Genomic DNA, 7,623 nt, shown 5'->3' on the forward strand with positions numbered 1-7,623 from the left:
GAAGGACACGGTGTCGGCTTCAGCCCGATATGCTATGTTTTTTTCATAGCACGGATGGTATTCTGTTAACAATTGGAGTATTAGAGATTTAAAATACAAGCATACAAAGCCTTACTAAAAAAAGGTAAGATACACTTCCTTTTATACAGGATCATAATTTAAATAAGGAACTGTGTTGTAGATATATTTTTATTATATAAAAATATAGGCGTCAGCGGTAATATTGTTTTGGAACAGTACAGCAATTCTATTGAGAAAAAGGAACTTCACTTTTGGGTGTTTATTTATTTTTATTGATTTTGATTATATAGCACTTCTTTTCTGTATGTGGATGTTTGCACCTTTCATTGAATTAGTGAGTATATTATATCTCCTAGTATATTACCGGTATATCTCCTTCAAAAATTTAAAGATCATTTTATAGAAATGGACAGAATCTATAGGGCTCTAAACCCAAAATGTCAAGGCCTGGCTAGAACCTGTGACGTTCTCTGCAGGGTGCAATCCTACCCACTTAAGGATGTAATGAAAATCTCCTGCTCTAAAGCGGCTATCTTGTTCAGCGGTCAGCCAATTCAACTGATGCAAGACCTCTCTTATCACACTCTGTAGAGCTCTCAAACCTGTTCTGAATGTGCTCCATGCCAGCAACATTAGATATCGCTAGGGCAATTGATCGCCACCAATAAAGACCGCTACCTTCTGCCAGCTTGAAGACCTACCGGTTTTCCATCTCACTCTGGGTCTGCCTGAGATGTCCATTCCTGACTGGCCAGTCCAACTGCCGCTTCTAGACCCACCGTTACCTCTTCCATCTCTGGACCACGCCACACACAATCGCCGAGATGACTGCAGATTCCAACTCCTACAGTTGCTACCTAGACAGACTCCGTCAACCCAACCAGCTGATGAGTATATTTTACTCTTACCCCCATGGCTGCCTTAATGCTAATATAAGTGTTCACACTGCTGCCGCTACTTTGTTAGTGCAGCAATGAGGCCTTAGTTTACATTATGTTTTTGCTGTTTTTCTACAGATCTGTTACCTAAATGTTAATGCTCAATTTTGTCTTATTGCCCTATGCTTGTTTACATTGTTGGATTTTGTTGCCGGAAGGCGGACGGGATCCCTTCCGCCACGCTATCCATGTTTCCCCACTCAGGGACACTGATGCAGATGAATGCGTCATACACTTTAGATAAATACCCCCATCCCCCCCGCCCCACGCTTCTGTTTATTTTGCCTACCCAATCATTTTCGCTCTGACTATTGTTCTGGCCCCAGGGATCCTGACCATGCAACCCCATCCCTCCCCATCACTCACCCCTAATGATGGCAGCTGAGAAGCTGAGCTTTGCCTTGCTGAATATTAGAGGTTTCAACATCCAAAACGCAGTCAAGTCCTTTACCATTTTCACAAGGCTAGAACCCGCATATTATTTTTTCAGGAAACCCACTTTAGAAGTAATTCAGTCCCTGCCCTTAAAAACCAGTACTACACAACATGGTTCCCAAGTACCAACCATTCAGTGAAACCTAAAGAGGTCTCAATAGCGTTCCACAAGTCTTTCAACCCTGAGGTCTTTAAAACCCTTGTTGACCCGCAGGGTCCTTACATATTCTTGACCATTAAGGTTACCAACTGAGTATACACTCTATTCAACCTTTATGCTCCCAACCACAACCAACATCTTTTTTTGCTAACATGGCCACCATGTGGGAACACTGTGGACACCCCAACTTGATCGTAGAGGGAGATTTAAACACCCCGTTGTTACCTCAAAGTGACACCTCTTCTGGAAAATCCGGAGTTTTAATTGCGTGTCTTTCTAAGATCAAAAGTTTATGGCAAAAATTATGTGTTGTAGATATATAGCTTATTTTGCACCCCACTGGGAGGGACTATAGTTTCTTCCCTTATGTGCACAACTCATACAGTCACATTGAATACTTTTTATTGCCCAAGACCTCATTGATGATCCACCCCAATCCATCCTGTATGGGACCAAGGGTATGGTTTGATTACGCCCCAATTCATCTGGAATTGGGCAACTCCTCTACGCCTCCTGGAGGCTTTATGACGGGCTTCTTAGCACATAAACATAACCTTTCACTGTGCACCCTGGTTGACCTTTCTAACCCAACTTCTGCATATTTTGAACTTGCAGTGTACCATAGCTAGGGATAAAGCCAGGAGGCAATATTATGAGTTTGCCAATAATTGTGGTAGACACCTGGTGCACATGATCCATCTTAGGCCTCCCAAATTCTCTATTTCTTACATCAATTCCAGGGGGACCCAGGTGCATGGTAACAAGGAAATGGCTGAAGAGTTTCAAACAGGTATCAGCATATCTTCATTACCATAGGGTCCCAACGGTTGGATATACACTCCTACATACAGGAGACTGCCCTCTCAACGATAAAGTCTGCTACTGCTAAAGCTCTAGATGCCTCATTTAAATCTGAGGAATTCCTCAGCTATAAAATAAAATCCGGGAAAATATCTAAGCCTGGAAGGATTCATGCCTTGCTTTTACAAAGCCTTTGCAACCCACCTAGTATCATTCCTAAACAACACTTTTAACGCAGTGGACATTGAACACCGGCTCCCTCCAAATATGTTGCTGGCCAACATATCGGTGATACCAAAACCATGGAAAACATGACCTCCTGCGGTAACTACGGCCTTATCTTGCTACTCAATGTTGATGTCAAGCTTTACGCAAAAATATTAGCCAACAGATTGATGCCTTTACTACCATCTTTGATTCACAATGACCAGGTGGGCTTTATTCCAGACTGTGAGGCCAGGGACAATGCTACTAGGACCCTCCACCTAATTGCGTATGGACAGAGATATAAAATCCCCTCCTGTTTGCCTTTGATAGGGTCAGCTGGGCCTTTCTAGACCTCACCTTGCAACAGATTGGTTTGGGTATAGATTTTTTGGTAAATGACACACAATTGGAGATTCTCCCTATTCACAATGGCACCCGGCAAGGGTGTCCACTATCCCCACTCCTCTTTGCATCGGTGATGGAACACCTCGCCATCGCGATTCGTTCCAACCCTTCCATCCACGGAATAGAAACCCTCTGCTACCATCATAAAATTGGCTCTATATGCCGACGATGTCCTCCTCTACGTTACCCAACCACATATTTCTATTCCCTCCATTTTCTCAGAAATTCAGAGATTTGGTCTTTATAGTCATTTTAAAATAAATCTATGCAAACCCTGCCCCAAACTCTGGCCTTCAAACTCCTCTCGAATTTTCCTTTTAAATGGTGTCCTTCCCACATCACTTATTTGTGTGTATACCCAAGTGGTTATGCCCAAGGGCAAGCCTTCCATCCTGGTCAAGCAAGAGTTACTCCCTAAAGACATAAGAGCTGCAGTTTAGGTCCCCCCGACATCCATACCTCAGGGTTATAAAGGCTCAGCACTTACCACAGCTGCCCTAAATGTCTGCAGAATGGGTCATGTTCACCTCTCCCTGTCCCCGATCCCCTCCCCCTTAGCACTGCTTTTTGACAACCCTCTTCTCCCAGAGGGGACCCAAACGAACTTCATTGCGGGCTATACAAGAGAATTGTGGCCTCAGGTCAGACATATGGATCCAGTTACAGGTACATTTATCCCAGAAGACCCTATGATCCAGAATCCTTATTACTGGCTCATGAGCCTGCAATTGAAGGCCTTTTGCAAATCTTTGTCACCACATATGTCGCCCCGCACTCATAGACAGTTGACAGACTTTGAGCAGCTTTGCACCCTCTCTAAACCTCCTAGACATCTAATCTCTATATTTTATTAATTAATTATTGGATCCTACGACAAGAACACACCTAGGTGTATTTCTGAATGGCACAAAAATCTGGGACAGGAGGTGGAGTAGTCAGACTGGCAAAGTGCCTTCCAACTGACACACAAATCTTCTGTATGTGTATACACACAGGAAAAGCATTATAAGATTATTTCCTGCTGCTATAGAGACCCTGTCTCCTTGCAACATATGTTTCCTTCAACACCTAGTACTTACGGAACACGAGAGGGATCATATCTACATATCTTGTGGTCCTGTCCCTGCCTACAGCCGTTATGGAAGGAGATCTTTTTGATTTGCTCCAAACTATATGGAACCACATACGATCCTTCTCCAGAGATGGGTTTGCTCTCAGTTTTACCAGATCCTCCTACCTCTTAAAAAAAAAAACGGTGCCCTGTCACTTACTAGCGACAGCATGCCAACTTATCCCTCCATACTGGAAACAAAAGATCCCACCCTCCGTGGCTGGGTATTCGGTCACACAGGTAAATGATGATATGAGAATGGAGGAAATCAGTGCATTTGACAACTAAACAGACAAATTCGTAGCACGTTGGGCATGTTAGGAAAACTATAGTACCTCTAATGCTCTAAAAAGTCACCTTAGCCCCCCTCAACAGTTAACTTAGGATTTCATGAGTGTACCACCCCTGCATGGTTTGGTTGCCCATAAATCCTTCCCTCCTGTGACTCCCCCCTGCAGTCCTTCCTATTCCCTCCCACCCGAGCCCCCTGGATACAACTATTTATGTAAATGTTCACGCCCCCCTTATGAACCCCCTCCACTTTTATGCACAACTACGGTTACAAGGATTGATAATGGTTTGATTTGCACTGTTCTCTGTTATACTGTTATCACCCGTGACATATGATGCTACTTGTTGTTTATTGAGATGTTGTTCTCTTCTACCTTCATGTAATTTGAATATACTTACAGTATTTATTGTATTGTACTTTTCTATACATTCTTATTAAAATTTATTGAACCATAAATATACATGAATGTCTCAACAAGTTTACAGGTTTCAGCAAACCTGAATGTCTCAACAGGTTTAAGCAAATTGTCACGCTTGGAAAAACAGAACCAGTGGGAGGCACCATGGATTGCTCAGTGGTGGTGTGAGCCCTAAAAAGGGCTAAGGTGCAGAGTCTAAGCAACAGCCTGGTTTTCTCCAGAGGTGAGGATGTTGCACTGTAGACTGTTGCTAGCTTGTGGTCCTTGGCAACACAAGGGTGGGCAGAACAATACAGGCTGGGGTCGGGGTACGCAGAAAACAAGCGAGGTAAGAATAAAAGCCAGAGGTCAAATACCAAAAATCCAGAAAACAGATACTCCAGTCACCGAAGACAGGGGGACACATGAATGTGAAGAGGATATCATCCAGACAAATGGCAATTTTGAAAATCTTGGTGCAGATTGAAACCCCGTTAACATCAAGATGCTGTTGAATAAACTGGGCTAAGGGTTCAATGCAAAGTGCAAACAACAAGGGGGAGAGTGGACATCCTTGACTTGTGCCATTTTAAATCGGTATTGGTGTGGACCTGGCGTATAGGAACTTGACTTCTGCTGTAGGGCAAGCTTACAGTGCTTGAATGGCTTGGTAAAATGGACTTTGAATGCTGTTGGAGGAGAGCTTACAAAACATAGGGCCAGCTAAGGTGATCAAACAATTTGTTAACATCTAAACTTGGCAAAAGCATTCCATCTGAATCAGAGCATCAATGATACATAGGGTTCTCTGGGTATTATCTCTGCTATGTCTGTATCTGCAGCTTTGGATTAAACCAGGGCTGTGGAGTCGGTAGATAAATCCTTCGACTCTGACTCTCCGACTTCTCAGTTTCTGGTACCCCTGACTCAAACTCTGACTCCTCTATTTACAGGGTTTCTCATTTTATCTTCACACTTTTGCATTCAAAGTTCACACTTTTAAATCTATGCTAAAGTATTTTCCCAGTTCATTGAAGGAAGGCAACATTTAACCACAGAGCTACTGGCTAGGAAGCTGATGCTCTACTGTATTGGCCAGTTTAAACAAAATACAAAAAAAAGAAAACAATAAGGTTTTATAGTATGTAGCAAAGCATGCATAAAAATCAGGAACAGGAACTTTACCAGTTTAAAAATATGAACTACATTCTTCAGTAGTTTTAAAATAAAAACAAAGCTTAACTACATGAACAAGAACAAAAGCTGGAAAACCTAAAACAGTTTATATATTAAACTTGGAATATAATTGTAGAGTAGAATAGCTGGTAAATGCAATCCAAAACTAACTCAATGTAGTGTTGTTCTAAGAAACAGAATTGCTTCTGCAAGATCCTCTTTCATAGAAGCTCTTAAATTTGACTTGATTATTTTTAGAGCTGAAATTAGTCTTTCAACACTGACTTGGGTGGGTGGCATTGCTGTTACAACTCTAGCCACATCACTAATAATCTCGGGTTAAACAAGGATTGCTTCTTCTACAGTCAGTTTCGATGAGAGATTATACTTTTCTACTTCTTTTAATTCTTTAAAAAAACTTCTGCTGGAATCTCTTTATTTTGACATTTTCTGGTTGCATATTCTTCACTCATATGCGATGTCCCTTTACTGTTGAAAGTTCTGTTTTGTCCATGTAGGAATCAAAGTCAAATTCTTCATTTGAAGAGGATGATCCTGAGTTACCAGTGCTTATTGCTTTATCCAGTGGTGTTTCATGTAGTAATCCCTTCATGCGAACTGCTATATCATAGAGGGCCTTTTTTGCAGTATGTCTGGTCATCGCTAAACAAAATTGGGCTCATTGGATCAACATAAACAGCAGCTTACAAGATTTGATTATCAAGTAAAATGTAGTCAGCTATTAACCCTCCACTTTTGTTTAGGCAATAAATCAAGCTCTTCAATTTCAAGAGGAATTTACCATGTGGTAAATCTTCAGGTTGCAAACTTGGTGACAGTAAAGGGGTTAGAAAGTAGATTTTCTAGTGCTTTTACTTGTGCCCACTGGCTTTAAGTTAATAAAAGATTTTCAATGTTCAGTTCTTCAAAAAAAAGTCTTTTAGTTCAAGCAAACGCTTTACCTGTAAGTGCTTCCTGTAAGGAACTTACCTTTCCTGCGAGCCTGCAGCATCCCTGGGGATCTCAGCCGCAGAGGGAGATGCCGCTGCAGCAGGCAGAATGGCCGAGGCTGCTGTCCTGCTCCGCAGCGTGTCTCTCTCTGCAGGTGGAGGGATCCTACACTGCTTCCATGGAAGAAATGGCAACAGCTATGGGATGTTGCAGCACAATATAGCATTAGTACTTCCTCAGTTGAGGCAAAAAACAGATTGCTGATGTGATGGTACATGGTGCCTATTCGCTTAGCAAAAATGTTACTCAATGAGTCAGGCACAGGCTTTTATGGGTGCACACCAGCAGGCATCTTCTACTACATCTGGTGGGATTGTCCTAAAATCTGGAGGTATTGAATCACTGTGAATGAATTTGCCTATACACCTTTTTCCCAAGTGTCCTACTGAAGCGTTACTTTATTTGAAATCTTCTTCTTCTCTATGCACCAGTATTTATTATAGACTATTAACCCACCTATTTATCCCAGCAAATTGGTTTTAGCAAAGGCCTTTTTCTCCCCAGAGACTTTCCTTCTTTTCTTCAGTTTTTTTGTTGTCCTTCTTAAGGGTTCTTTGCACCTTAACATCTGTATTATTATTGGTACTTATAGGAAATTAAAAATACTAGCCCTTTGTATGTTGTTTTACCTTCTCCAAATTTTTGTCACTGTTCTTTATATGCATTATT

Source organism: Pyxicephalus adspersus, chromosome 3 (genome assembly GCF_032062135.1).
Source record: "Pyxicephalus adspersus chromosome 3, UCB_Pads_2.0, whole genome shotgun sequence".
In the NCBI taxonomy this organism is placed as follows: Eukaryota; Metazoa; Chordata; class Amphibia; order Anura; family Pyxicephalidae; genus Pyxicephalus; species Pyxicephalus adspersus.